At 40.9% G+C, this 27,240-nt stretch overlaps 1 pseudogene; it reads left to right on the top strand.

The window, feature by feature from the left end:
* Positions 1-207: 207 nt before the first annotated feature.
* Positions 208-27,240, top strand: part of LOC121917433 — a 60,872-nt pseudogene continuing 33,839 nt past the window's right edge.

The raw sequence follows: 27,240 nt of genomic DNA, 5'->3' as shown, positions 1-27,240 counted from the left end.
ACCAAAACGGGTTATTTATCCACTCTGGATGCAAGCAAGGCTTGCGCAACCGGTTCCCTGAGAGAAACCGCCCGGGTGTGTTTGTGGGCGGGAAGGAGCCTGGGCGCGGCCCAGTCAGTGAGAGGCCGAGGCCTAGTCGCCTCATAGGAAAAGGCGGGGCTGAGGCCTAGTCATCGTCCTCGTCCCAGGCGCCTGAGGAGGGGAGCAGGGCCGGGCCTTGGTTGTGGGAGCCGCCCAGAGCTGCGGAGGGGAGGAGCGGGGAGGCCTTTCCAGTGCAGTCGGGTGACTGTGACTGAGCCTCGTCGAAGCTCCGCCGGCAAAAAGCAGCATCAGCATCAGCATCAGCGCTTCCTTGGGAGAGATGGCGAGGCAGAGGGAGCAGCCCCGCAGACGGGGCTCTTTCGGGGGCCTCAGCCTCGCCTTCGCCTTCGCCGCCGCCTCTTTCCTGGCGCTTCTTCCCGGCCCGGTGAGTGGTAGCTGGGGCTGTTCGTGAGCGTGGGAAGCCTGCCAGGGTCGGCCTAGCGTTGTCATAAGTTAGGAATTACTTTAGATGCAGCGCAACCAATGCACAGAAGGGGCTTTTAAGGGACACAGCAACAAACACACAGACATTACTTTTAGGGAACATAACAACCCAATGCACAGAAATGATTGTTAAGGCACAGCACACATAAATGTACAGAAGTGACTTTCGAGGCACACAGCAACAAACACACAGAAAGGATGTTTAGGAAACACAGCAACCAACGTTCTCTGAAGCATTGGAACCTAATTTCACTATTGCACAACTGAGATTTGATCATCTGAGTCTGAGGCCGCGTTAAGTGCCCTGGTTCAGTGGCAGGGGATTCATTGTGGCACCAGAGCTCTCTCTGACAGAGGAGGCTCAATGTGTCACAGAACTACAGTTCCCAGGGTTCCCTAGCATTGAGCCAGGGCAGTTAAAGCGGTCTCAGGCTGGGTTATTTCTGCACTGTGTTTCGCACCCTGGTCACCCCGGACATATGGGGACCCTAAGGACAACCTACTTTGCCTTTGCCTCCCTCTGAGGCTGAGACAGTGTGTCCGAACCCTGGTCTCCAGAGTCACAGTCCAACTCTCAAACCAATGTGACATTATTATTGCAGGGTTTTCTTGGCAGGTGTCTTCAGAGGGGGCTTGCCACTGCCATCTCCTGGGGCTGAGAGAGTGTGACCCCTCCCAGTGGGGTTCCAGGGCCAAGCCAGGATTCGAACCCTGGTCTCCAGAGTCCCTCAGACCTCAACAGCATTTTGACTCTGGACTGGTTAGGGAGCAAAGTCTGACTGCAGAAGAGGAGGAGATCTCCATCCCTGTGAGTGGGGAAAGTGTGTTGTAAGGCAGCCCTCTTTGTATGCTTCCTCAGGAATAAGCCCAGCATGGCCAGACATCCTCCTTTTCCAGGACCTGTCCTCCATTTCAACCTTCTGTTCAGGAGGAGTTTCAAAACGCCTTCCATTTTGAGCATGACTAAGAAGCATGGACTGACATTTATAGTAGTGTTTTTAGCTTTTATTTTGTAATGTCTTAGATTTTCATTTTTGCAGTGCCTTGGCCTCCCTTGCAGGGAGGACATCTGCTAACCCTGAGTAAACCATGCTCAGTTTGATGGGACTTATTCCCAGTCATTCTGCCTTATTTATGGGACCATGTTCATTAATGCCACCCACGCACTCCAGCACTCCCATCTCCTGCATCTCATGGTGGTACATTTCAAAGACATCAACCATATTAGTATAAGGAATCAGCATGCAAAGGGATCTTGTAGCACCTTTGAGACTAAGGCTGCATCCTCACAGCATAAATAATCTGGTTTGACACCACTTTAACTGCCATGGCTGGCTGCTACGGAATCCTGGGAACTGTAGTTTGTTGTGGCACCAGAGCTCTCTTGACAGAGAAGGCTAAATGTCTCACAGAACTACAGTTCCTAGAGAAAGCAGTGTCAGACTGAGTTATTTCTGCAGTGCAAGTGGACCCTAACACTTTAAACCCATGAAGAGAAATTATAATGACTTATGGTCAATTTTCTCAGACAGGGAGCTAATTTCATATTTGTTCTGAATATTTATAGAGCTCTACTCTGGTGCCACAAGAAACTACAGAAAATCCATAGCATTGAGCCATGGCACTTAAAGTGATGACAGACTGGATTTGAAGTCGAAGGCTTTCATGGCCAGCATCCATAGTTTTTTGTGGGTTTTTCAGGCTCTGTGGCCATGTTCTAGAATCTAGAAGATGGCCACATAGCCTGAAAAACCCACAAAAAACTACAGACTGGATTATTTCTGCCCTGCGGATGCAGCCTTTCTGAAAGACAGAAGTTGGTAGTGTGAGCTTTCGTAGACTTGAGCCCACTTCCTCAGATGCACAGGGAAGTGGTCTCAAATCTACAAAAGCTAATTCTTTCTTTCAGTTAGTCTCAAAGGTGCTACAAAGTCCCCTTTGCTGATCTCCTGCTTCTGTTTTGTTCTTGAAACCACAGATGAGGTGGTTGAAGAGAACATCTGGGGAAAATGGCTTTTGGTTGTTTCCTGTGAACTCCTTGTTCTGAAAGCAGAGAACATCTGTGGTGCTGGAGTGATACTGGAGTTCATTCCCAGTTCCTTATTTGAAAAAATCTGTGAATTAGACTTCAGTCATAAACTTGGTTGTTGTTGTTGTGTGCCTTCACATTGTTTCTCACTTAATGGGGACCCTGTCATGAGGTTTTCTTGGCACGATTTGTTCAGAGAAGGTTTGCCATTACCTTCCTCTGAGGCTGAGAGCATGTGACTTGCGCAAGGTCTCCCAGTGGGTTTCATGGCCGAGCAGGGAATCAAACCCTGGTCTCCAGAATTATAACCCAGTACCCAAACCACTACACCACACTGGCTCTTTAAACTTGCTCGAGGACCTAAAGTTGATAGGCCACTTCACCCCACCCGGAGTGCAGGGCTATGTCACCATAGATCTCCAAGATAATTGAAAATTCACCAAGATATTGGACAGTCCCGAAGATAAGCAATAATTATGTCCTATCAAAATCGCTCACTTTTGCACCATGTATTTCTGTACTTAATTGAAAAGTACCTGAGAGTATTTCAGAGAATAGGTATAGGTAGCGTTATGTAGACTTCAGGCTAGGCTTGTTTCAACTGAACACCTCTCTTGTCAATATGTCTGTGCATGTACAGGTCGAATATCTCTTGTCTAGAATTCCAAAATCTAAAGTATTCCAAAACCCAAAACTTTTTGAGCTACAACACAAGTAGCATAGTATGTACCTGTAGTATGTCTGCAAACTTTTGTACTGCTCTGTATTTGTGAGAGCCACAAGGATCTGTCAATTGGTGGTAATCCATACCTTCCATTATTTCATAAATTCCCTGTCTCTCTCCAGCCTCATTATATCTTAGTATGTATATGTATTCAGGGTAATAAAAGATCCAAAACAATCAAAAATAAATAATATTTCTGGTTTCAGGCATTTCAGATAGGGGATATCTGTGTCTGTGTGTGTGTGTGTGTGTGTGTGTGTGTGTGTATCTTGGTGTGTAAGAACTTTATGTTCTAATCTAAACTTTTAAACAGGGGAATGGGGGAAATGGAAACAGCAAGTATGAAGAAAACAACATGGGGTACACAAGAATGCCAGATACAACACACAGGAGTGCCAGGTAAACTAAGGGGCAGTACTTTGTCAGAAAGGCAAACGCAAACCCCTTCTGAACAAGTCTTGCCAAGAAAATCCTCTGAAAAAGAAGAGTTACCATAACTGGAAACTGCTTGAAGGCACACAACAACAAACACCTGTCCCTTTAATGGTTGTGTAGAAAACAGCCATTAAAAGAATTGCAGTTCTGGCCATTACAGTGGGTCCTTGGTATCCACTGGGGTTTGGTTCCAGGATTCCCAGTGGATAACAAAATTGTGGATGCTCAAGTCCCATTAAATACAATGGGGTAGAAAAATTATGTCCCTTATATACAATGGAAAATCAAAGTTTCCTATTTGGAATTTATACTTTTTAAAAAATATTTTCAAGCTGTGGATGCTTCAATCCGTGGATAAAAAAAAAATCCATGGATAAGGAAACTGTATTTCACTAGGCAACTTATGATTTACTTATATGCTTAGTTGCAGTATTGCATGTGAACAAGGGGACTCTACTAAAGGCAACATGGAAAAAGGGGCTTTTAAAGAGGGATTCAAGTGAAGTAAGAAGTGTTATCATATAGTTCAGGACAGTGGCCCTTAGGCTCAGAGGTTCAGTGGTCTTCCAGAAATTTTTGACTGATTCTCAAGCCAGACTGACCAATAACTGATTTTGAGAACTGCAAGTTCAAAATGTGTAGTGGGCCAGAGATTGAGAATAGCTGTTTTAGGTGATGAGATCAAAATTTATGGGACAGGAATAGCAAAATTATGCAGTAAGTATCCCATGGAGATTAGTGTGATCGCTCTCTCTTGAAATACATAGTTCAGCTCAACTGGTTTTTTTTCTATTAATTTTTTATTTATCAAAAGTTGAATTCCTCACAGTTGCATGATCTGATTCCCCATGAAAATGCATTGAAAAAAACATCTTGCAGTGGTGAATCTAATATAAAGGTCAAAAATGTCTGAGTAGTGTTTCTACTGCCGTGAGGATTGAGAGGTCAGTTGGAGCAGGTGACTTGCCAGATGTTACTTTACAAGCCACTGTGACATAGATATGAAGTAGATGATCTGATAAAATGTGTATTTGTCGCAAAGCTGCTGCCATAAATGCAGTAAGCGTTTCTGCCTTACTGTACGACTTTCTTTGATGCTACAATGTGGTTCTATTCTGTGAAAAACTCTTTTAACACAGTTAACACCTGTATTCATCACTGCATTTGCCATTCAGATGTCATGTGAATGCAAAATGGTAATAAAGTGTGTTAGACATAACTTACTATACTGAATCAATTTCTCAGCAGTTGTTAGAGTGCCAATAATCTAAGTCTCCTATTTCACAAAGTTTCTAGGAAACTGTTTTATGTATTGCAGGCAGGGATACAAAGTTCAGCGAGATAGTGAAAACAAAACTATTTGTGAGTTTCTTGTTTCACACATAGTTAAGAGGAGTGGAAGAAGTGAATGTACCTTGTCTCTTGAATACGTTTGGACTGTGTTCTGACACCATGCATGACTTTTTGCAACTTGCTTTCCAGTGTTTATTTCAAATGAATTGAGAAACATTTGTAATGCATAGAATTACATTTTGGGGCCTGTGAGTTCAGAAGCTTGGGCAACTTAGGTCCAAAAACACTGCAGAAATAATCCAGTTTGAGACCGCTTTAACTGCTCTGAATCAGTGCTAGGGACTCTTGGGTAGTGTAGTTTATTGTAGCACCAGACAGAAAAGGCTAAATGCCTCTCAAAAGTACAGTTCCCAAAATTCCTTAGCATTGAGCCAGGGCAGTTAAAGTGGTCTCGAACTGGATTATTTATGCAGTGTGTTTTGGACCTTAGAGTGTTTGCTAGTTTGAAGGTGCTTAGAGAGAGAGAGAGAGAGAGAGAATATGTCAGTCATGCAAGGGATGGTAGTGGAGTTGCCATTATAATAAAGTGGAGACTGCAACAAAATGTTCAAAGTATGAAATGCTTCTCACTGTTACAATCTGCTATGACATCTTTCATGATCCTTCTTTCTGTTCCCATTCCCATCTAGTTTTCTGTAAAGCACATTGAGTGTTATGTTGCCACTAGACATATGTAATTTTCCTTAATTGTTTTGGAGTCTTCCCCCACTTGTTCTTATTTTTCCTTTGTGTATGGCAGCACTCAGCTCTGATTTTGAGAAGCAGAGGGAATTATGAAATGCACTTTACTCTTTGTGCAGTGGCAAATTACATATTGACAATTCTCCACATGGGCTTTCCTGTTAAAAACATCCATAACAAGCAAGCAGGGGGACCGCAGCAGCACATGCTGGTATCCACCACATTCAGTTTTTCTCCAAACAGTTCCTAGTCCTCTGGTAGCCCCAGTGCAGCGAGTATTGGCCTGCAAGCAACTTTTGACAGGGCAACAACCAATGCTAAACAAAGAAGATAAGGATGCTTTTCAACAACCACCCTACCACCATAGTTCAGTCTCCATTTGGTTGGAGGTATGCACATAAACTCAAAGATTAAGTTGCATCTTTGATCATTAATTGTTCAAAATTAATGTGTATGTAACTGCACATGAGAAACTTACCTTGGTGTTTCTGTGCCAAGTACCATGCAGAAGATATGCTTGTATCAACAGCAAGCTCATCATTGAAAAGGCCATGAACTGGGTAGTAGCAAAGAGTGATCTATTGAGAAACTATCGCCTGTTACAGACTGCCAAAATAAAGCTGCTTCGGGTCTCTTTGGAGGTATGCTATTTAAGTGATGCATGGGTCCTAAGAGTCCAGAGGTCGCACCAAAGCCACACTCCATTCCTAAGCACCGGAGTGCAGCTTTGGTGCAGCTTCCAGATTCTAAGGGTGCATGCATCATTTCAACAGCATACCTCCAAACAGACCCGAAGCAGCTTTATTTCGGCAGTCTGTAACAGGCCTATGAGTGGATTCAAGGTCAACTTCTGAAAGCTGTAGAAGTGGCTCCCATTTCTGGATGTCTTACTAGCAACAGTCCTACAGTTGGGTGTCCTGTTAACAAGAATAATGCTAAATAAAAATACAGAAAGGCAGATTTCCTAGAATAAGGGCTCCTGTTTTAGAGCTCTAAAACCTAATCAGATGCCTTCAGAATAGACTAAAAATACCTTCATGAGTGAACATTTTGCAGTTGGCTTTCAGTATCCAAAGATTTTTTTGTCCACGGATTCAGCCATCCATGGCTTGAAAATATTCCCCCCCAAAATATAAATCCCAAAAAGTAAACCTTGGTTTTGCCATTGTATATAAGTGATACTCTTTTACTGAGCCATTTTATTTAATGGGACTTGAGCATCAATGGATTTTGGTATCCACAGGGGTGTGTGTATGTCTGTCCTGGAACCAAACCCTACTGGATACCAAGGGCCTACTGTAATCTGTTACAGGAGTTGCTCCCTTGCTTCTCCCCAGCATCCTAAGTGATAGCTGCTCAGCTCAGGAATGAAAAGACTGTATGTGGAACAGTAGAGGCTTGACCCACAAAGTCCCAGGTTTGACTTCCTGGCTATAATCTCCTAAAAGAAGCAGCTGGTACAAAAATGCTTCTCTTCTCAACCTACCTAACTCAAGCGTAGCAAGAGGATATCCTATTGAAGTGATTAGAACTAGCTTTAGAATGCCTTTCTTGTTGCCATTTAACTACCCATAATTCAATAGACACAGAGGCAAAATGATACAGTGTATCTCAGCATATGTACGGTGTTCTCTTTTGGGGGCTTTGCAGCATGGCAAAGAGAGCAGCAAAGAGAAGAGCTGTGGATCAGGGGCCACACATCCGACTTTTTCCCTGCACTGTAAGAAATTTGATGTAATTAGAGAATTATAGAGTAGAAGAGAGCTAGAGCATTACCCTTTTCTCTGATGCACTAATGTTGTACTTATAGGGAGCTTTCACAAAGAAGCACATTGAAAGTGGCATGTTGGAGCCAAAATGTGCCCTCTGTTAGCAGAAGGACTCTGTCTATGGAAGGTCATTCTCAGTTTGGGCTGATTCCCCCTTCCCAAGACAGTTCAGGGTCTTATGACCCTCTGGGTGATATGGGACTGAAGGGGCTAGCCAGGCTTCTGCCAACCCAATTTTGTGCACCTGAATCTGGATTGAAATTTTATCTTGGATTTGCAGTATGAAGTGATACAGATATTTCCACACCTTATTCTGCTGCACAGGAGAACTGAATTAGGTATAATACTTTCCTCTGGTTTAGTTGCCTTGCCTGTGCAGGATGAGTTTGTATTGCAGTCTCCATGGAGTCCAGTGGGAGTGTTTTACTATGTCTCCTCTGGCATAATAAAACTGTGTCATTGTTGGGAGTGTGCCTGGTGAAACATTCTTAACAGAATCCTGATTAAGCATTATTTACTATTAGTTATGTGTATGGGAAGCTGCTGCCTCTAGGTAGCTATAAATAGAAGAATATTGAACTATTATGCAATCTGTATAGTCTAAATAGTGTCTGTGTGCATCACTATTTAACAGAAATTAAACTCTAAAACATGACATTTTATTTGTGACCACGTATGTAGTTGGATGTTGTATTAAAACAGCCTTCTTTTAGTAAAAGCCAGTAGTATTCAGGCAAAATCTAGCTAGCAAAAAAACCTGCGTTCATTTGTCCTGACACAATTCAAGCATGTAGGACCATAGTTAAGGAAGCTTAATTCTGGCCAGTTGTGATTATGTAGTTGACAAACCATAACTGAAACTGCGCTTCTATCATTAGCAGTCACTACACCTGGAGAATGAAATCGGACAAATAGCTGCAAGTGTTGGTTCATCTAAAAAATATTAGACTGTGACTTAGGTTTCAAAATAGGGTTAGCTTACACCACGGTTTGGTGAAATGTCTGGATTATCATTTATATAGTGTTTGTCCCTTATTCGTATGGAGCTGATATCTTAGTTTAATGGGAAGAATAGTCTTTTTTACATTGCTCTTTTTCTTGAGGAACATTTATGCAGTGTTCATAGAACTGAAATTAACTTTACACAGAAATACTTTTGGTGGAGGCCTTTATAACCAAAATATACAGATGGGTGCCATGGGAGCTGCACTGAAGCTCACCAAGCTTTGCTGGGAAGAAACAATTAATGCAGCAAGGCTGCAACTGAGAATCACAAGTATGTCATGTGGGAAGATTCATTATGTTACGTTTCATGTGTCCCATTTCTAGTGTGGTAAGTCAACAGGCTTCTTGAAGGCACACATGCACATATTTCTGACAGTGTATGTTCTGTATGCTAAAGTCTTTATGTTAATGAAATGTAGGACTACACAGGAAAAAAGGATTAAAGTAATCTCTTCCTCTTGCCCTCCATTCCACTCACCACTCCTAGTTTTCCCACATGGATCTTAGTGCTATGTAAGTGCAGCAGATAACTTTTTAGAATTCAGTGGCCTGCTACAGACTGCCAAAATAAAGCTGCTTTGGGTCTCTTTGGAGGTATGCTGTTTAAATGATGCATGCATCCGAAGAATCTGGAAGCTGCACCAAAGCTGCACTCTAGTGCTTAGGAATGGAGTGTGGCTTTGGTGCAACCTCCGGACTCTTAGGACCCATGCATCATTTAAATAGCATACCTCCAAAGAGACCTGAAGCAGCTTTATTTTGGCAGTCTGTAACAGGCCAGTGTAATCATTTCTGTGTGTAGCTTTATTGAGAATTTTTGTATGTGCACTAGATAACATTTAAACCACACCAATGAATGTTGGAGAACAAGGGTCATTAATTCAAGTAGGCACTGGTTGAAACTGTTCCAAGGTATTGTCAGACACTTGCAAAGAGAAACATTGTAGTTCTCACAATAGTGCCTCAGTTCTTTTTGAAAAGGGAAGTGATCTGTAAAATCAGGCTGGTGCTTTCATAGAATCATAGTTGGAAGAGACTGCAAGGGCTATATTTTACTAGCTTGTTTGCAAGAATATCATGGGGGACCTTGTCAACACGCTTACTGAAATCAAGATATGCCACATCCACAACATTCCCTTCATCTGCCATCTATCAAAACAAGAGATAAGATTAGTCTGGCATGATTTGTTTTTGGAGAAACCCATGTTGATCACGGCATTCCTTTGTAAGTGCTTAAAGACTGTCTGTTTAATGATCTGCTCTAGAATCTTTCTTGGGATCCATGTCAGGCTGACTGGGTGATCATTATTTGGAACCTCATGTTTTCCCCATTTGAAGATGGGGGGGGCAGCATTTGCCCTCATCCAGTCTGCTGCAACTTCTGCTGTTCTACAGAAATTATCAAAGATTATTGCCAATGGTTCTGAGATTACTTCTGCCACTTCTTTTAACACCTTTGGATTAAGTTCCTCATGGCTCAGGTGACTTGAATTCATTTAGAATAGCCAGGTGCTCCTATACTGCCTCTTTACTAGTTCTTTGCCTCATTTCTCCTACTGTATCATCTACACTGTTTGAGCACTTTTTTCCTTTTGGAAGAAAAGAAAGTGTTGAGCACAGTGGACTCTTCGGTGATTTCCCTCATTATTCATCCATTTCTTGTACATGCCTCTTTTAAGTCTTAGCTCAGTTCAAAGTTCTTTAGACATCCATCCTGATTTCTTTAGACACCTCTCATTTTTCTTCCTTGTTGCAACTGTTTGAAATTGTGCCTTCAATATTTCACTTTTAAGAGACTCCCATCCATCAACTCCCTTCTCTTTTAGTATTCCTGACCGTGGGATTACACCTTACTTTACTGAGGCCTGTTACAGACAGCCAAAATAAAGCTGCTTCGAGTCACAGTGGAGGTATGGTGTTTCAATGATGCATGCGTCCTAAGAGTCCAGAAGCCACACCAAAGCCACGTTCCAGTTGTTAGGGCTGAAGCATGGCTTTGGTGCGACTTCTGGACTCTTAGGACCCATGCAGGACTGTATAGAAAAGCTTTTGGTGCAACCTGAGAATGCTCTTGTCCAGTTTATGAATTTACTCTGTATTTATCTGAACTTTAAAGGAACTATCCAAAATGTTGAATATTGTCAAATAGAATGAGCACATAGAGTAACTGCATTAAAATTTACAGTAAAACCCAGAATGGATTCACTAACCCATGGACAATGGAGCTACCAGTCTCCCTTTAATATGAGTAGAGGGAGACTGGTGGCTCCATTGTCACTGGGTTGGTGAGTCCATTCTGGAGTTTAGTGTGAATTTTAGTGCAGCTACTTTATATGATTTCCTAGTGTGCCTTCCAGTTGTTTCCAAGTTATGCCAACCTTAAGTCAAACTTATCATGGGGTTTTCTTTGGAAGGTTTGAGACTGAGAGACTGTGACTTGTGGATAACTTTGTTTATGCATGTGCTACATAGGGAGTGGGTGCTGTTACCCCAAGGTCAGGCCCCTGATCACCCCTCATATTTGATATCAGTTTAATATTAAAAGAGATGCTAAGTTGAGTGACCTGGAAAGGCGACCCCCAGGTGTTAACTTGGCCATACCATATTTGGAAATCGGGTTGGCTCTGGCAAGGGAGTGGACAAGGCGCCCACTACAATGAGATCACCCAAGGCATCAGCATAATCTCTTTGGTCTACAGAGGGCGGGATCATGGCCAAAGAAGGTGTCTGTGGATACACAGACAAGGGACATTTCTCCAAGACATGGGGTTTTTCTTTGTCTGAGATATTCACACCAGTCACCCCAACATTTCCTTCAATTTCTTGACCATTCTTCTGTCCTGGAAAACCATCTAGCAGTGAGGTAATCCATTCATTCCATGATTACTGCCCTGAGATGTGATTTTGGGTATATATACCACCACCTAGACAATAGTAATTTGGTCTAGTTTGTAACTGTGCAGACACTTTGTCAGTTCAACTAGGCTCCACAGTATGTTGGCCACCCCACTTGCCAAGGTGGCTATTGAGCCCTCTCTGTTCCGGATACCTATCTATTTGAACCATGCTTCAGGATCGCCAACACATCACCATTAGCAAGGTCTCTACTACCTTTGTTTCATTAATTCTTGTGTGTGCGGGTGTGTTGATTATTTTCTTAATAAAACTACAAAACCTATTTGGAATTGCCTCTGGAGTTCTGTGTGATTTAGAACTGGTATAAATAGGGTTAAGATCTCAAGGCTGACTGTTGCCCTGACCAACATATAATTTACTTGAGCTATTAAAATTCCCCTAAAATATTTTAATTTGTGGGTGCCCTCCTGGGACTCCAGTTTTTTGGTAACAGTGCCAGATCACAACTGAAATTTAAGATTTGTAATTTTCCTTTGAATTTTTGTTATTTAAAAGAACTGTGGTAACATTAATAATTTTTGTGTATCCACATAGGTGTCTTGTGAATGGTAGTATACAACATACATAGTAGCATACAATAATATCCTCTTGAGTAGCTCTTGGCCAGAACTACTTGAGAGAGGTGCTACACAGAAAACAATACTATCCTTGGATCTGGGGATCAAAATGTTCACCAAATTATTCTTGTGGCATTTTAGCATGGATAGACAGAAAATTATTTGAATTACTTTGGCTTTGGTGCCTTGGCATCAGCAGTCAGCAGATGAATTGTGTCATTTCCTCCACAATTACCTTTTTGGCATGTTTAAAGAATGTTGCTCTGACAGTCTAGCAGGGGCTGTAGTTCCCATGCTGTTAAATACAAGGAGGGAAAAATTCTAGCACTTTCTAGAACTGACTCGCACTTTCCTTTAAAGCTCATTCTTTTAAAGAGCTGGCTTACACTTTTCTTTAAAGCTCATTCTCGAAGCAGACCAAGAATAATTTTGCTTGTACTACTCTCATTTAGGGAATTAATGTATGCTCAGGTAGGGTGTGGGGTTCTTTTAGGCCAGCTACCAGTATGCCTAGTTTGTACTAATAAATATGACTCCTGTGTTAATGAAAAGGAGCACCAGGAACAAGAACCTGATGCAAGACATGAAAAAGCAAATAAAAGTAAGCACTAGAAAAGGTTTCCAGTCCACACTTCCACTGCTTCCATTCTGAATTGGATGAAACCGATTATCTAGGCCCATTTCAAACTGGCTTTAGGACAGGCTTTGGGGTTGAGACTGCCATGGTTGCCTTGACCGATGATCTGCGTCTCAGCATCGACAGGGGTAGTGTGGCCCTGTTGGTGCTCCTAGACCTCTCAGCGGCTTTCGACACGATAGATCACAGCATCCTCTTGGACCGCCTGAGGGGGTTAGGTATCGGAGGCACTGCACTGCAGTGGTTCCGGTCCTTCCTCTCGGGTGGATCCCAGAGGGTGCTGCTCGGGGACAGCTGCTCCAGTAAAAGGGAGCTCACCTGTGGGGTTCCACAGGGTGCTATACTGTCCCCGATGTTATTTAACATCTATATGAAGCCGCTGGGTGAGATTATTCAGAGTTATGGAGCTGGGTGTTATCAGTACGCTGATGACACCCAGATCTATTTCTCCGTGTCTCGCTCGTCGGCCTCGAATTCTAATGGCCTCTCCTCTTTCAATGAATGTCTCCAAGCAGTAATGGGCTGGATGAGGAAAAACAGATTGAAACTGAATCCGGACAAGACAGAGGTGCTCACAGTAGCGGCCCCAAAACCAAGAATTGGGTTGCAACCTCCAGTCTTGGACGGGGTCACACTCTCCTCTAGTGACTGTGTTCGCAGTCTGGGGGTGCTCCTTGACTCATCGCTCTTGATGATAAATCAGGTAAATGCGACAGTCAAGAGCGCCTGTTATCAGCTTTGGCTGATACGCCAACTGCACCCTTTTCTGGAAGTAAGGGATCTCAAGACAGTTGTACACGCACTGGTAACCTCACGTCTAGATTTCTGTAATGCGCTCTACATGGGGCTATCCTTGTACTTCATTCGGAAACTGCAATTAGTGCAGAACATGGTGGCCAGAGTAGTGTCAGGAACATCAAGGAGGGACCATATTACTCCGGTATTGAAGTCCCTCCACTGGCTGCCTATTAGTTTCCGGGCCCAGTACAAGGTGTTGGTTATCACCTTTAAAGCCCTAAATGGCTTGGGTCCAAACTATCTCGGGGACCGCCTCCTCCCATATAATCCTCCCCGCACACTCCAGTCCTCTGGGAGGAATTTGCTGCAGCCTCAAAGAGCTAGGCTTTCGGCTACCTCCCAGAGGGCTTTTTCTATTGTCGCCCCCAGATTGTGGTACGACCTGCCGGACGAGATCTGTCAATTGACATCTTTAGACAGCTTTAAAAAGGCTGTCAAGACGGATCTCTTCCGGCAGGCCTTTCCGGAATAGATAACCCTGGCCTCAGAAACCCTGTTCTTATGAGAGTCCCCAAGGTCCTCCTTGGAAATGCTACCGTAGTTTACTGTTTTATTTGTTTTGTTCTGTTTTGTTTTTGTCTTGTAATAATGTGTATGTGTTAATGTTGTTTAATTAGTTGGTTTTAATTATAATTGATTTAATAATTTTTAAGGGGGGGGAGGGAATTTTGATCTACTATGTATTGTATTTTATCGTTGTTAGCCACCCCGATTGACCTCAAAGAGCGGGATATAAATAAACTTTTTTATTATTATTATTACAGTGGTACCCCGGGATACGAATTACCCAGCTTACGAATTTTTCGGGATACGAAAAAATCCCATAGGGATTTATTGTTTCGGCTTACGAAGGTTTTTTCGGGTTACGAAAAAACCTCGGCGCTATGCCGCCACCGGAGGGCAGCAGAGAGCTATTTTTTTCCATTAGCGCCTATGGCAATTCAGGTTACGAAGGTTTTTCGGGTTACGAAATTAGCCGCGGAACGAATTAATTTCGTAACCCGAGGTACCACTGTATTATTATTATTATTATTATTATATGAATGTATTTGACTTTGGCCATTTCTGCAGTACTCGAGAACCACATACCTTGCAGGAGTGCCGTTCATGGAAGGTTTCTAGTTGTTGTTGTGTATAGAATAAAAACTAATTACAGTTCGTCCTCGCCTTACATGGGGGATCCGTTTCGGATCCCTCCGCGTAAGGTGAATTCCGCCTATGCTCGAGCCCCATTGGAAACAATGGGGCTCGTGCGCGGCGGCGCGGGCGCGTGCAGGGCACAATGGGCGTGCGCGCCCATTCAATTGAATGGGATGCGCCGCCCCTTCCGCCCCACGCGCGCCCCGCGGCTTGAGCGCCTATGCTCAAGGCCGCATATGGCGCGGGCGCACTGTAGTCATGCAGGTTATTGCAGTGAAAAAAGGAGAGAGAGTATCAAACCATGCTTTGAGTGACCTTGAGTGGGTGTAATGATTGCTGTGTGCAACATGGTGAAGAGCTGTTGGGAATAAATGAAGACATGGAAAAGTAAGCAAGAGTGAGTATATTTATTTGAGCACAGAACTGGCAGCTCAGAACTTTGGGTGGTACAATTACATTTTCCAATGGAGTAGTTAAAATACTGAATGTGAATGAACCCAGATTAGGCTCATTGCATAAAAACTTGTCTTGCAGAATCCTGGTCTCCCTTTTCTTTATACATGCTGACTATAGTGAGCATAACTTCATGCATGTAGAATTGCTAAGCAATAGAGAAAGGAAGGATGTAGCACTTTGTGATGCAAAATTGCAAAAGTTTCTCCCCCCCTCAAAGATCAAAGTCAAGGTTGAACAAAAGTCATAGGAATCTGTCCTTGCAACCAAAGTACATGCAACAAAACTACTGAAGGTCATTCTTAAGACAGCATGTTCTCTTTAGAAGGATGCATTGAGATTGCTTCCTGAAATTAAATAACATGATTTTAAAAACTTGTTGCTTGGGTGCCATTGATATAATTGGACAGAAATATTCAAAGTTTAGGCTATGTGGCCATGTTCTGGAAGAATTTATTCCTGATGTTTTTCCTGCGTCTGTGGCTGGCATCTTCAAAGAGTGGTGCAATGGAAGTATGTGGGGTATATATACTTGTGTGACCCTTGTAGGAAGAAATGATTTACATGTTAATCTGTGTGTTGGTCTATTGTTGAATGGCAAGGCCTCAGGATAGGAGGATGTGTGCCTATGTAATTAGCAATCTATTGTCGGCGGGGAGGGATCATCTTTATACTTAATTTATACTGTACACCGCTATGATCATTGCGGAATAGCGGTCTATAAATAAAAATTATTATTATTATTATTAATTAGAAGAATATGTGGTGTTCTCTAAAGCTTGTGTCCAAAAGGGTTTGGAAATGCAATTTGTGGCAAAAAATATTATTATTATTATTATTAACCTTTATTTATAAAGCGCTGTAAGTTTACACATATTACATATTGTTTACATATTGTGTGGATCATTATGAATTCTAAACATAATTGTAACTTATGAATAATGTAGCATTAAGAGTTTGACAACACACCTTAGTAGTGTGATAGCATTTATATAATATTTGAAGAATAAGGATTTATTCTTTGCAATCTTGCATATATTACAATGGGGAATGGGAAAATCTCTGGCCCATGAGCCTAATGTCATACAGAGGATGTTAATTTTGCTTCGCAGAAGCCTCCAAAATTGATGTGGAGGCAGTCTCCCAGTTATCTCTGATCACAGAGTGATTGGAGATAACCAGGTGGGTTACCTATATTCTAGTCTTCCTCCGGACATGCTCATGAAGCCATCACCATTCAGGAGGCATTTGCAGGTACTGAGTACGGTATGAGTCTTAGCTAATGTTTGCAAGACTGGCTGAGAGGGCATTTCTTCTCCCTCTTTCTTCTGTGGGAAAGTGGAGCAAGGTTTCCAGTTGAAGCACTGTGTGAAAACTTGGCAATCGGGGAATGGATCTGATGATATCAGGGTGTGTAGCCATGTTCCTTTATCGCATCCAGAGCATGGAGAGCTGTGGAGTGGAGAATCTGGTTCCTCACCCTCATAGTTTCCTCACAGAACAGTGAGGAAACATTGCATAAAGTATACCAAACTGATGCAGTGACTACATCTCTAGTTCAGATATTCCTTTAGCTATTAGGCAACCAGAGTCAAACAACTATTGTCTCAGCCTCCTTCTGCCAGTCCACAGTAGGAGGATATTAATACTGGGTGCTTTTCAGAACAGGTAACTAGAATCATAGAATCATAGAGTTGGACGAGACCACAAGGGCCATCCAGTCCAACCCCCAGCCATGCAGGAAATCTAAATCAAAGCATCCCTGACAGATGGCCATCAAGCCTCTGTTTCAAGACCTCTAAGGAAGAAGACTCCACCATACTCTGGGGGAGTGTGTTCTACTGTCGAACAACCCTTACTGCCAGGAAGTTTCTCCTAATGTTGAGGTGGAATCTCTTTTCCTGTAGCTTGCATCCATTGCTCTGGGTCCTAGTCTCTGGAGCAGCAGAAAACAAGCTAGCTCCCTCCTCAATATGACGTCCCTTCAAGCCCTGTTTAAATTGTCATGTTGAGGCAAGATGAAGTTGCTGATGCTAGGCATTTCATTTGACGTGCTTGGTGAAATGTTTTTACCAGATGACTGTCACATGGATCATGATCACATGATCCATGTGAGATATCTTGGCAGAAATCTTTGCACTGCAGATTCATCTCCATTGCCATCCCCTGCCTTATGAAACTTTAGTATTTACCTGTGCTGCTTTATCACAGAATTTTAAGCCAGCTTATTCACATGTTTAGCACATTCTTCTGATTAAACTAGTACTTTTAAAAGGAAAACACATTGCAAGTAGATGCAGGGAAACAGTAATGCTTCCTCATTCATTAATTAGACATTCAGAGATAGGATGCAGACTGAGTTTCCATTCCCAAAGGTAAATTTGATTTGAATTTTTAGTAGTAATATCTCAGAGCAGATATGAAGACTGATTCTGGAAGCTCATCCCCCTCCATACAATTCATATTTTTGCCAACAAGTACTATATGTAAATTCTAATCAGTGACCAGAGATTTTAAAAATTCCCTTCTTCCTTCCCATGTTGTAACTAGATTTAAAAACCAACTTTTGGAGGGTGCTTCTTTTAAAAAGCTAATTTTATCATGGTGGCATTTGGAGGAGGGAGTTCACTCTTGGAGATGAAAGAGGTAACCCATCTCATATACGGAGCTTCTTTTTGCTCCAGTTTTTAGCTCCAGATCATGGCTTCGTGTTGGTTTCCACCTGGTTTTGCATCATACATCATCTAAACAGGCAGGCTTCAGGTTAGTTTGAAGCTTCTTTATTTTGCAATGCAGACAACTCCCAAGTCATCTTTATAAATGAAACTAACTAACATGCATTGATTCTGTATTTGATTTTTTGGCAGTAATATAGTTGTCATACCATGATGGCTAATATTTCACAATTAATAGTCAAAGAGATCCTGTATTTATGTCTGACTGAGTCACAACAATTAAGAGACCCAGAAATATGAAGAACTCAAATGTAAAGGTGAAATTTCACATTTGAAAATCCATTTCAGTTTTAGCTCCAATATGCCTGCCTGGAAGTAGAAAGCCCTCCCTTCATCCACCATCTTGAGGGAGAGAGAGGCAGGCTAGCTGCACCAGGCCTGCCTGGAAGAAGAAGAGCCCTCCCTCCAGTCCATCTGCCTTGGTCCAGGCCTCAGAGGGAGAATATAACTGCTGGACCTGATTCCCTCCCCCCCTCACCATTCCCTTCTCCTTTTGTGTCGTGTCTTTTAGATTGTAAGCCTGAGGGCAGGAAACTGTCTATTATCCCTTCTGTTGTAAACCGCTCGGATTCCCAGTGATTGGGCGGTATATAAATAAATCCTATTATTATTATTATTATTATTATTATTATTATTATTATTATTATTATTACTACTACTACTACTACTACTACTATAAGCAGAAAATTGGAGGCTCTGCCTGAGTTGGAGGTTTTTCTCTCTCTTTTCCACCAACTTTTTGGTGCTTCTGAGAAGAAGACTTCTAGCATACAGTAGATTTAAAACAAAACAAAACATTTATACTTCTTTTTATTTCGTAAGCCATCTTGTGCCACCAGTTTTTGGGGTACAAATATAGTGATGGAATACAAAGGATAACAAAATAGTTATTGTATGTCATGCCTTTTTTTTTTTTGAAGTTATCAGAGAAGTTTGTGTTTGTACTATAAAAGATTTGTAAAACTGCTCTAGTCTTCCAGGGATTTGAACTTTCGTTTTGATTTCATGGGCAACTACCTTTGAAACTGAGGTGAACTTCAAAAGCAGTTTGTGATATGTCATTATTTATTACAGTTATGTAATGTGATGTAAGCTGAGATTCCTCATATCCTTTGATTACTTCTGATTAACAGATTAATATGTCTGAAATTTTCAAAATAGAGCTAGTGTGGTGTAATAGTTTGAGCGTTGGACTGTGACTCTGGAGTCCAGGCTTTGAATCCTGGCCTTGGGCAAGTTACACTCTCTCAACCTCATAGGATAGCAATGGCAACCCCCCACCCCCAAGAGACTTGCCAAGAAAAACCTGTGATAGGTTCGCGTTAGGGTCACCATATGTCGGAAACGACTTGAAAGCACACAACAACAACAAACATGTTTAGACTTATTTAATTAGTATCTTAACTCAATTCCTTCTGCCCTGCAGGTCTTCTCAGACTCATGTATCTGGTATGGTGAATGTGGAACTGCTTCTGGAGATAAACGATACAATTGTGAATATAATGGCCCAGCATTGCCATTACCAAAGGATGGCTATGACTTGGTTCAGGTACATCACTAATAAATTACCATTTTATGGAATGTTTCTTTAAAATAAGAACTCTAAGTAAACATGATGTAAAGATCTATGCATATTTTTCTTAAACACTCTGTAGCATATGTAAAAGATTTAGCCCATACAAAACATAACATGTTTTGCATGACTGCACACTATGTCATGATTTCTAGATTTTGTTATCAGCAATTGGCATACACATCTCCTAGCTTTTAGCACTGCAATAGTTAAGCACAGAGCTTGGAAATACTACTATTATTTACTACAACTCTCAGAATCCCCAAATAGCATGGCCACTGGCTAATTCCAAAATCTGCCTTGAACACAATCTAGAAATATCCTCTTGAAATCAGTAGAAAATGTTTTATTTATTTATGGTATCTCTACCCCACCCTTCAGCCCTAAAGGCTCTTAGAGTGGCTTACAATTTGCAAGTCAGATGTTTGCAATCAGAAGTAGAAAAACATCTGGGACTGCTTTATTATTTTTAAAGTTTTATTTTTAAGTATCTACTTTTCTCTTAAGGAACTCTGCCCAGGACTTTTCTTTGAGAATGTTAGCCTTTGCTGTGATGTACAGCAGCTTCATACTTTGAAAAACAACATGGAACTCCCTCTGCAGTTTCTTTCCAGGTATGTAAGGCAGTTACTGCATGTTGTACTTTGTACAGAGGGGTTATATTCCTCTCTTTTTTGTAAACTGGAGAATGTCCAGTAGATGTTTAGTTTTCTAGAACAGATGAAGAAAAATGCATATTTACAAACTCATTCAATATCACATCTGTCTTAATTCATATGTTGTTTTGATCATCAGATGGTGAATATTAACACATAGGTGTATTTTAGTAGACAGCATTCTCTAAACCAGTGGTTCCCAACCTGTGGGTCGGGACCCCTTTGGGGGTCGAATGATCCTTTCATGGGGGTCGCCTGAGAGCATTGGAAGACACCTATTTAATTACAGTTAATGAAGCAGCAATGAAAATAATTTCATGGGTTTGGGTCACCACAACATGAGGAACTGTATTAAAGGATCACGGCATTAGGAAGGTTGGGAACCACTGCTCTAAACATTACTTGGGTAAAATGCTTGTAAATATTGACTGTTTAATGCTTTTTTATTTATCTTAATGACCTCTTTTAAATTACTTCCACTTAATGGAAAGTTGTTTTCCTTCTGGTTTTCTTGATTTATAATCAAAGTGGCCTTTTCTGGAGAAGGAGACAGAAATAGCATACAGTGGCAAATTATAACTCTGTGCAATTTAAACATGATAGTAATTCCCATGGAACATAGTAAAACTAAGCACAAATAAAATTAGGCTGTAAGATTTGCCTTCAGCACTGTACTGAACTATGTAGTTGGGCTTCTTTTTTTCTCGTGAAATTCTCTTGGACTTCCCAGTACTGCATATAGTTGAAGGATTTGCTGGTTACCTACAAATTTTGTGAGGATGTTACTATTTTAAAATTTTGACATTTGAGTCTTTTTTTTCTTTCTGGAAAGCAAGTATTGCCTCTTATGAAATTACTATATATTATGCACAAATACAGAAAAAATGTACAGATTCCTGATGCTGATTTTCTCTCCAGGTGCCCATCATGTTTTTATAATTTGATGAACCTGTTCTGTGAACTAACCTGCAGTCCTCATCAATCAGAATTTTTGAATGTTACACAGACAATACCATATGTTGATCCAGTTACAGAAAAGAACAAAACCAGCATCACAGAGCTGCAGTATTACATTGGAGAAACATTTTCTAATGGTAAGCAAGACAGATTTTATAAAAAAAAGCCATTATTTATCCACACAATATGTGTGGATAAAATGTATAGGTCATCTGCAGGTCAGATGTCTATGAATTAAATGAAAAAAGTTCATGAATCAGCGCAGGAAAAGCAGGGTGCTTGAAAAAAAAATTTTTTGGTAATTTTTTTAATTGGATAAATGGGACCTAACATTAATTATATTTGCAAGACCAGTTTAGGAAGTCTAATTTCAGTTCCTTTTACAAAACATAGTGAATTTGGCATTGAATTTCCATTGGCGTAAAATAGAAAAATATTTTTAATCCCTCCACCCCAGTTCTGTTGTCAAGCTTCCTTTTAACCATTCATTCCTTTTCCTATTCCTGAACTACAAAGTTTTTAAAGTTTGAGAAGTCAGAGGAATTCAGCTTAGTTACTTGGGACATTGATCCAGTGCTTCTATCCCTGCTTGGGAAAACAGTGGGTGGTTTGATTTAAATCAAGGTGATTCAAAGCAATGAGATTTAAATAATCTATGTCCTAAACAGTTATGTAAAGTTGACCATTAAATGTGCTAATATTGTACTAAATAAGATTTATTTATGTTGTTCATTCTTTCTGTCATCACTTACATTTATTTCTTGTACTATCCTTTTGTACTTAATCTGTAGAGTGTCTTCAAAATGCTCCATATAGGTTCTGTCTTATAGCCAGAAGCATGGCAGTTGAATAAAGTTGAGGTTTCACTCCCATACTTCATACCTGGAAAAATGAGTAGAGATGATTGGGTAGGAATATTGGAACATGGGTACTGGACACTTTTGTGTTCTGTCCATCTATTACATTTTTCCACCACAATTTAAGGAAACTGTTTTGATCTTAAACAATTGCCTGTCATCAAGAATGAAGTAGATATGGGTGAACAAACTGAAACTTAATCAAGACAAGAGAGTGGTGCTCCTGGTCAATCAAAAGACAGATTGGGGAATAGGGATTTAGTCTTTGCTGGATACACTCCCCTTGAAGATTCAGGTCCACAGCTTTGGTGTAGTCCTGAATTCAAGCTCAAGTTTCAGCAGTGGCCAGGAGTGCTTTTGCACAGTTGAGGTTTGTGCTTCAGCTGCACCCATTCCTTGAGACATCAGCTATGGTCATGGTGTTCAGAACTTTCAGCTCATCCAAAGAGCTGAAGCAAGATTGTCAACAGGGGCACAACTGCCTTTTTGCAACACCTCCACTGGTTGCTGGTCCATTTCCAGACACAATTTGATTACCTATGGTGGAATACAGACCACCCAAAAGGGCGGTTTGCCACCGCCCTAGTTTGCTGCACGAGGGAACCGCAGCGGACAAACCACGTGGCTCCCTCACACAGCAAAAAGAAGCCGCAAAAAGCGGCTTCTTTTTCTGGCATCATTGTGACACCGCAAGGCGCCAGTGGCGCACTTGCGGCATCACAACCGTGCCAATATGTGCGGATGCTAGGCGTCCGTCACGTCAAAATGGCGATGCCTGTATGTACAGGGCGCCGCCATTTTGACGCCCTTGTCATGGGCAAGGGGCGTCTAAAAGCGTTGCAACTCGCACGTGACAACTCGTGTGGTTGTTCCAGGCTCTGGAATTCCCTTTCCAGAGAAGTTAGGCTGGCACTGTCCTTGATATCTTTCCACAGGCATTTTTTGTTTGTTTCAACAGACCTTGGGAGATTGATTGCTCAAGGGGAAAGGACCTTGCATAATATGCTGAATTTTCAATTTGCTGTTTTCTACTTAATGGTTTTAATTTTTGATAGTTAATTACTTTAGTATAATTACTTTAGTATGTCGTGAATTTTTAGCTATGTTTGATTTGATTGTTATGAGCCACCTTGATTCCTAAACTGGGGGGGGAATCATCATCATCATCATCATCATCATCATCATCATCATCCAGCATTGCTCCTTTCTTTTTCAGGATGATTTGTTTTAGTCGTCCCCTCACAAAAATAAAGTAGCAAATGAAATGCTTGTGACTTTTAAGTGAGGTCTGATAATTACTAGGAAAAATGAAACAGTTCATTTGAATGTAGTGAAATGAAATAACATATGTTTGTATAGGGAGAATGTATACACATGTGTTAGTGAAATCATTAAATTGATTCTTTTGTTGCATAGACATGCCTCCTTTGACTTAATGCTAGTTGTCATTGATTTACTTCAGAAATTAATTGTCCAGTTAGCACTTTATATCCAGATTATAGTGCTATCCAAATTGTTCCTCATCAGAAAGCGTTTAGTATTTTTAAAGCCATTTTTAGTAATTCTGTTTTATTGGTCTTTGAAAGCAGCTGAGCTAGAGTACCTCCAGCAGTCTTGCCAATTAAGGTGTCATATATCCCATTGTGTTTGAGATTGTGGCCTCAAGAGCTGGTCTGTTTCTTCAACCAGCATATGATGGGTTTCCTTGCAGCTGAAGTCAGGCTTTCTCCCACAAGTTTGGTCGGGTTATTTAGCTGTGCCTTTGCTGTGTCTCCACTCTCAAATTGTGCCTTCTTTGCACTACAGCCCTTTGAAGAAGGTGAAGGCAGCTTTCTATCTTGTGTAAAAAGCAGTAGAAAGCAAAACAGTGCTCTTCTGCATTTTTTGCAATTAATGAATGACTAAGAGGACAATAGTTGGTGATTAGGGAACAAATGAAAAGATTTGTGAAGCAATGGTTAACCTTAGACTGCATAAAAAATTTGTTGCATTACCCTAAACCAGCCTTTCTCAAATAGTGGGGCTCGAGGCTCCATAAAGGGGGGTACTTATAACAATTTTATAGACAAATGATACTATTTACAGTCACGCGGGGGGCGCGAAATGTTTTCTTCTTCCTAGGGGGGGCATGACAGAAAATAATTGAGAAGCACTGCCCTAAACTAAGAGTCATTTTCTTGTGGTTGATGAATCAACCCCCAGAATTTTTGTTTGTATCCTTGAATATTGCAGTCTTATTTTTAAAATTGTGTTTACAGCCATGTATAATGCCTGTAAAGATGTGGAGGCTCCATCAAGCAATGTTAAAGCACTGGGACTGCTGTGTGGAAAAGATCCTAAAGAATGCAATGCAACTAACTGGATTCAGTATATGTTCAGCAAGGATAATGGCCAGACTCCTTTCAACATGATTCCAATATTTTCAGGTAGGGAAAACAAATATTATGAATTATTTTTCCCAATTGAGCATAGTTAATGAGAGTTGCAGTACTACATTGAGACATTTAAGTGGTTGAACTGTACAGGATACCTCAGTTGACAATTATCCTTTTTACAAAGTCTTTTTAAGCATGCCCATCTTGCCTTTTCTTCCTTGTCTTCTATCTAGTTTTTCAGCAGTACTATTATTAGGAAGAACGTGAAAGAAAGCTACAGAAAGCAAAACTTACCCTGTTGGTCTACAACAGTGTGTCTGCAGTAAACAAAACAATAAAGCTTGAGCTGGTAAAAAAAGAGTCTCTGCTCTAACTGTTTCTGTTGTAACTCCATGTGCCTATCTGTATCAAGCAATGTTAATAGTTAATAGCAGCTACTTATTAAGCATGTGTGAACAGCAAAACAGAAAGAAAAGGGAAGACAGATAAACTTACCTCACTAGACACCCCTGATGTGTTAAAGAGCATAGATCTATATGGAAATCATATGAATAGTGGAGGCTAGTTAAAGAAAAAGTTATTTCTGGATGCATTTTGGAACAAGCCTTCAGTCGGTCATTTTTGTTTGTTCATTCAGGCAAGGCTTACCTGTTCTGAGTGTTCATATTATTAGTTTTGAATAAAAGATTACTGAAACATGTTCATTCATTTATTCATTTAGAGTATTCATATCCCACTCCTCTGCCAGAGCAGCTTACAAATTGTTAATTAGACAATTCCCTGCCCTTAAGCTTACAATCTAAAAAAGACCTGACACAAAAGGAGAAGGGAATGGCAATGGGTGAGGGGATCAAGTCCAGCAGCTACTGCTGGTTCTTCTGTTCCCCTGAGGCCATGGCCATGGCCAGTGGAATGGAGGGATAGCCCTTCCTCTGTCTCTGGGTTAGGCATAGTAGAGCTGTGCCTCCCCTTTTCTCCATCTGAAGCCAGGGATGTTAAACTGTTCATCTTTTTTGTGGTCCAGGAACCTATCCCTATTCTTTCCATGTTATATTTGCCACATTTTCTGTTGAAGATGCACAGGAACACATCTGCTTTGTTAACTGAAGTATACCTGTTTGTTGTCATATGCCTTCAAGTTATTTCCAACTTATGGTGACCCTAAGGCAAAACAATCATAGGTTTTTCTTGGCAAGTTTCTTCAGAGAGGGTTTGCCATTGCCATCCTTTGAGGCTGAGAGCCTGTGACTTGCCCAATATCACCTAGTGTGTTTTCATTGCTGAGATGGGATTTGAACCCTGGTCTTCAGATTCATAGTCCAATGCTCAAACCACTGCACTATGCTGGCTCTTGAGGTATATCTGTACTGCAATAAAATACTCCAAGATATACAAAAAGCCCAGCTACATCAGATTAATGGAACTATAAAATTGAGTTTCTAGACCATTGTTCTGTTTACCCAGGCAACCAGCTGGTTGCTCATATGAAGCTCACAAGCAGGGGATGAGTGCAGCTGCACCCTTCCACTCTTCTTCTCCAGCAAATGAGATATGGAGGCATAGTGACTGGAAAACTGAAAGAAATATATATCCATCATAATGAATAGCATTTATGCAAAAAAGTCAGCCATATTTATTTAAATTGTGTTTTAACGGCAGTGTATATAAAGCAAAACAGTATAAAAAAGAATCTGATGATATGGATTATGTCCTCATAATCGTATTCTATGATATGATTTGCTAGCCTATGACAATTCTGGGGAATTTGTGGCCTTCCAGCCTGGCTGCTTTTATCTTTCTGTGACATATGAAAACCTTTATTGTCAGATGTTCCTGTCCATGGGATGATTCCTATGAACAATGCTACCAAAGGCTGCAATGAGTCTGTGGATGATGTCACAGGGCCCTGCAGTTGTCAGGACTGCTCTATTGTCTGTGGCCCCAAACCACAACCCCCTCCACCTCCTGCACCTTGGCTTTTGCTTGGCTTAGATGCGATGTATGTCATCATGTGGATCTCCTACACAGGATTTCTACTTGTCTTTTTTGGAGCGGTTTTTGGAGTCTGGTGTTACAGGTAAATAGCCTTCTCTCTTCTTTTTATACATTAGCAACCAAAACGTTATAGTAATGATTAATATGTCCACAGAGTGTGTACAAGGGTGGCTTACCTTAATGTCACTTCTTCTGCTAATTTTTTTTATATAATTCATATTTCTATTAGTTTTTTTAAAGGAATACATCAATAATATATAGAAAATATAGACATCATGTAACACACAATTTGTAATTACACAATTTAACAAATCCATAAATTGCTATAAATATGGAAAAAATATACTTCCTCCCTTTGATGATGTGGTGTTTATCACTTCTTATAAACCTCCACTTTTTCTTCCTTTACCTATGCCTCTATGTAACTTTTTATTTTCGCCATATTGTAATCTTTTCAGAAATATTTTAAATCAGATCTAGTTACCACATATCTTTTCCATTTTCTACTATTTTGCTAACAGCTAAGTTCAATTATATTAAACTATCAAGCCATTTAATAGTACAAGTCATAGTTTCAATTACTGTTTTAATAAGCATTATATATCAATTATATTAAACTTTCATGTCATTTTGTAATACAGGACTTCTGCTAGTACTGATTTAGGCAAAATTCAGGGATAATTTAGTGTGGACAGTGCACTCTGTACCTTCAACTAAACACAGGGCTTTGAAATTACAGAGGCAGCAGAAAATGAGGCAAAGTAAACAACCATCTTGTGAATGATTAGCATTCATGGGCATTTTCTCATCTAATTGTTTGCTTTAAATAGGAATTGATGTTAATATTTTGGGTGATGAACCTTGCCCGTGGTCCCGTTCTGGTGCCAACTGGATGAAGATGTCAGCTCCTCTTTCTCCAACAGGAATAAAACAAAAACTCCAAACAGGCTTTGCAGCTTGCTGGAACAATGCCTAGTGAAACAGCTGTTTAATTAAAGAATCAGACTCCAGCAGTTCACTCCTTAGAGGGTTTTATTTCTTGTTTCTAAATAACACAAGCTAGCAAAAAA

This window comes from Sceloporus undulatus, unplaced genomic scaffold (genome assembly GCF_019175285.1).
Source record: "Sceloporus undulatus isolate JIND9_A2432 ecotype Alabama unplaced genomic scaffold, SceUnd_v1.1 scaffold_18, whole genome shotgun sequence".
Taxonomy (NCBI): Eukaryota; Metazoa; Chordata; class Lepidosauria; order Squamata; family Phrynosomatidae; genus Sceloporus; species Sceloporus undulatus.
The sequence above is the reverse complement of the archived record's forward strand: the minus strand, read 5'-3'. Positions and strand labels throughout refer to the sequence as shown.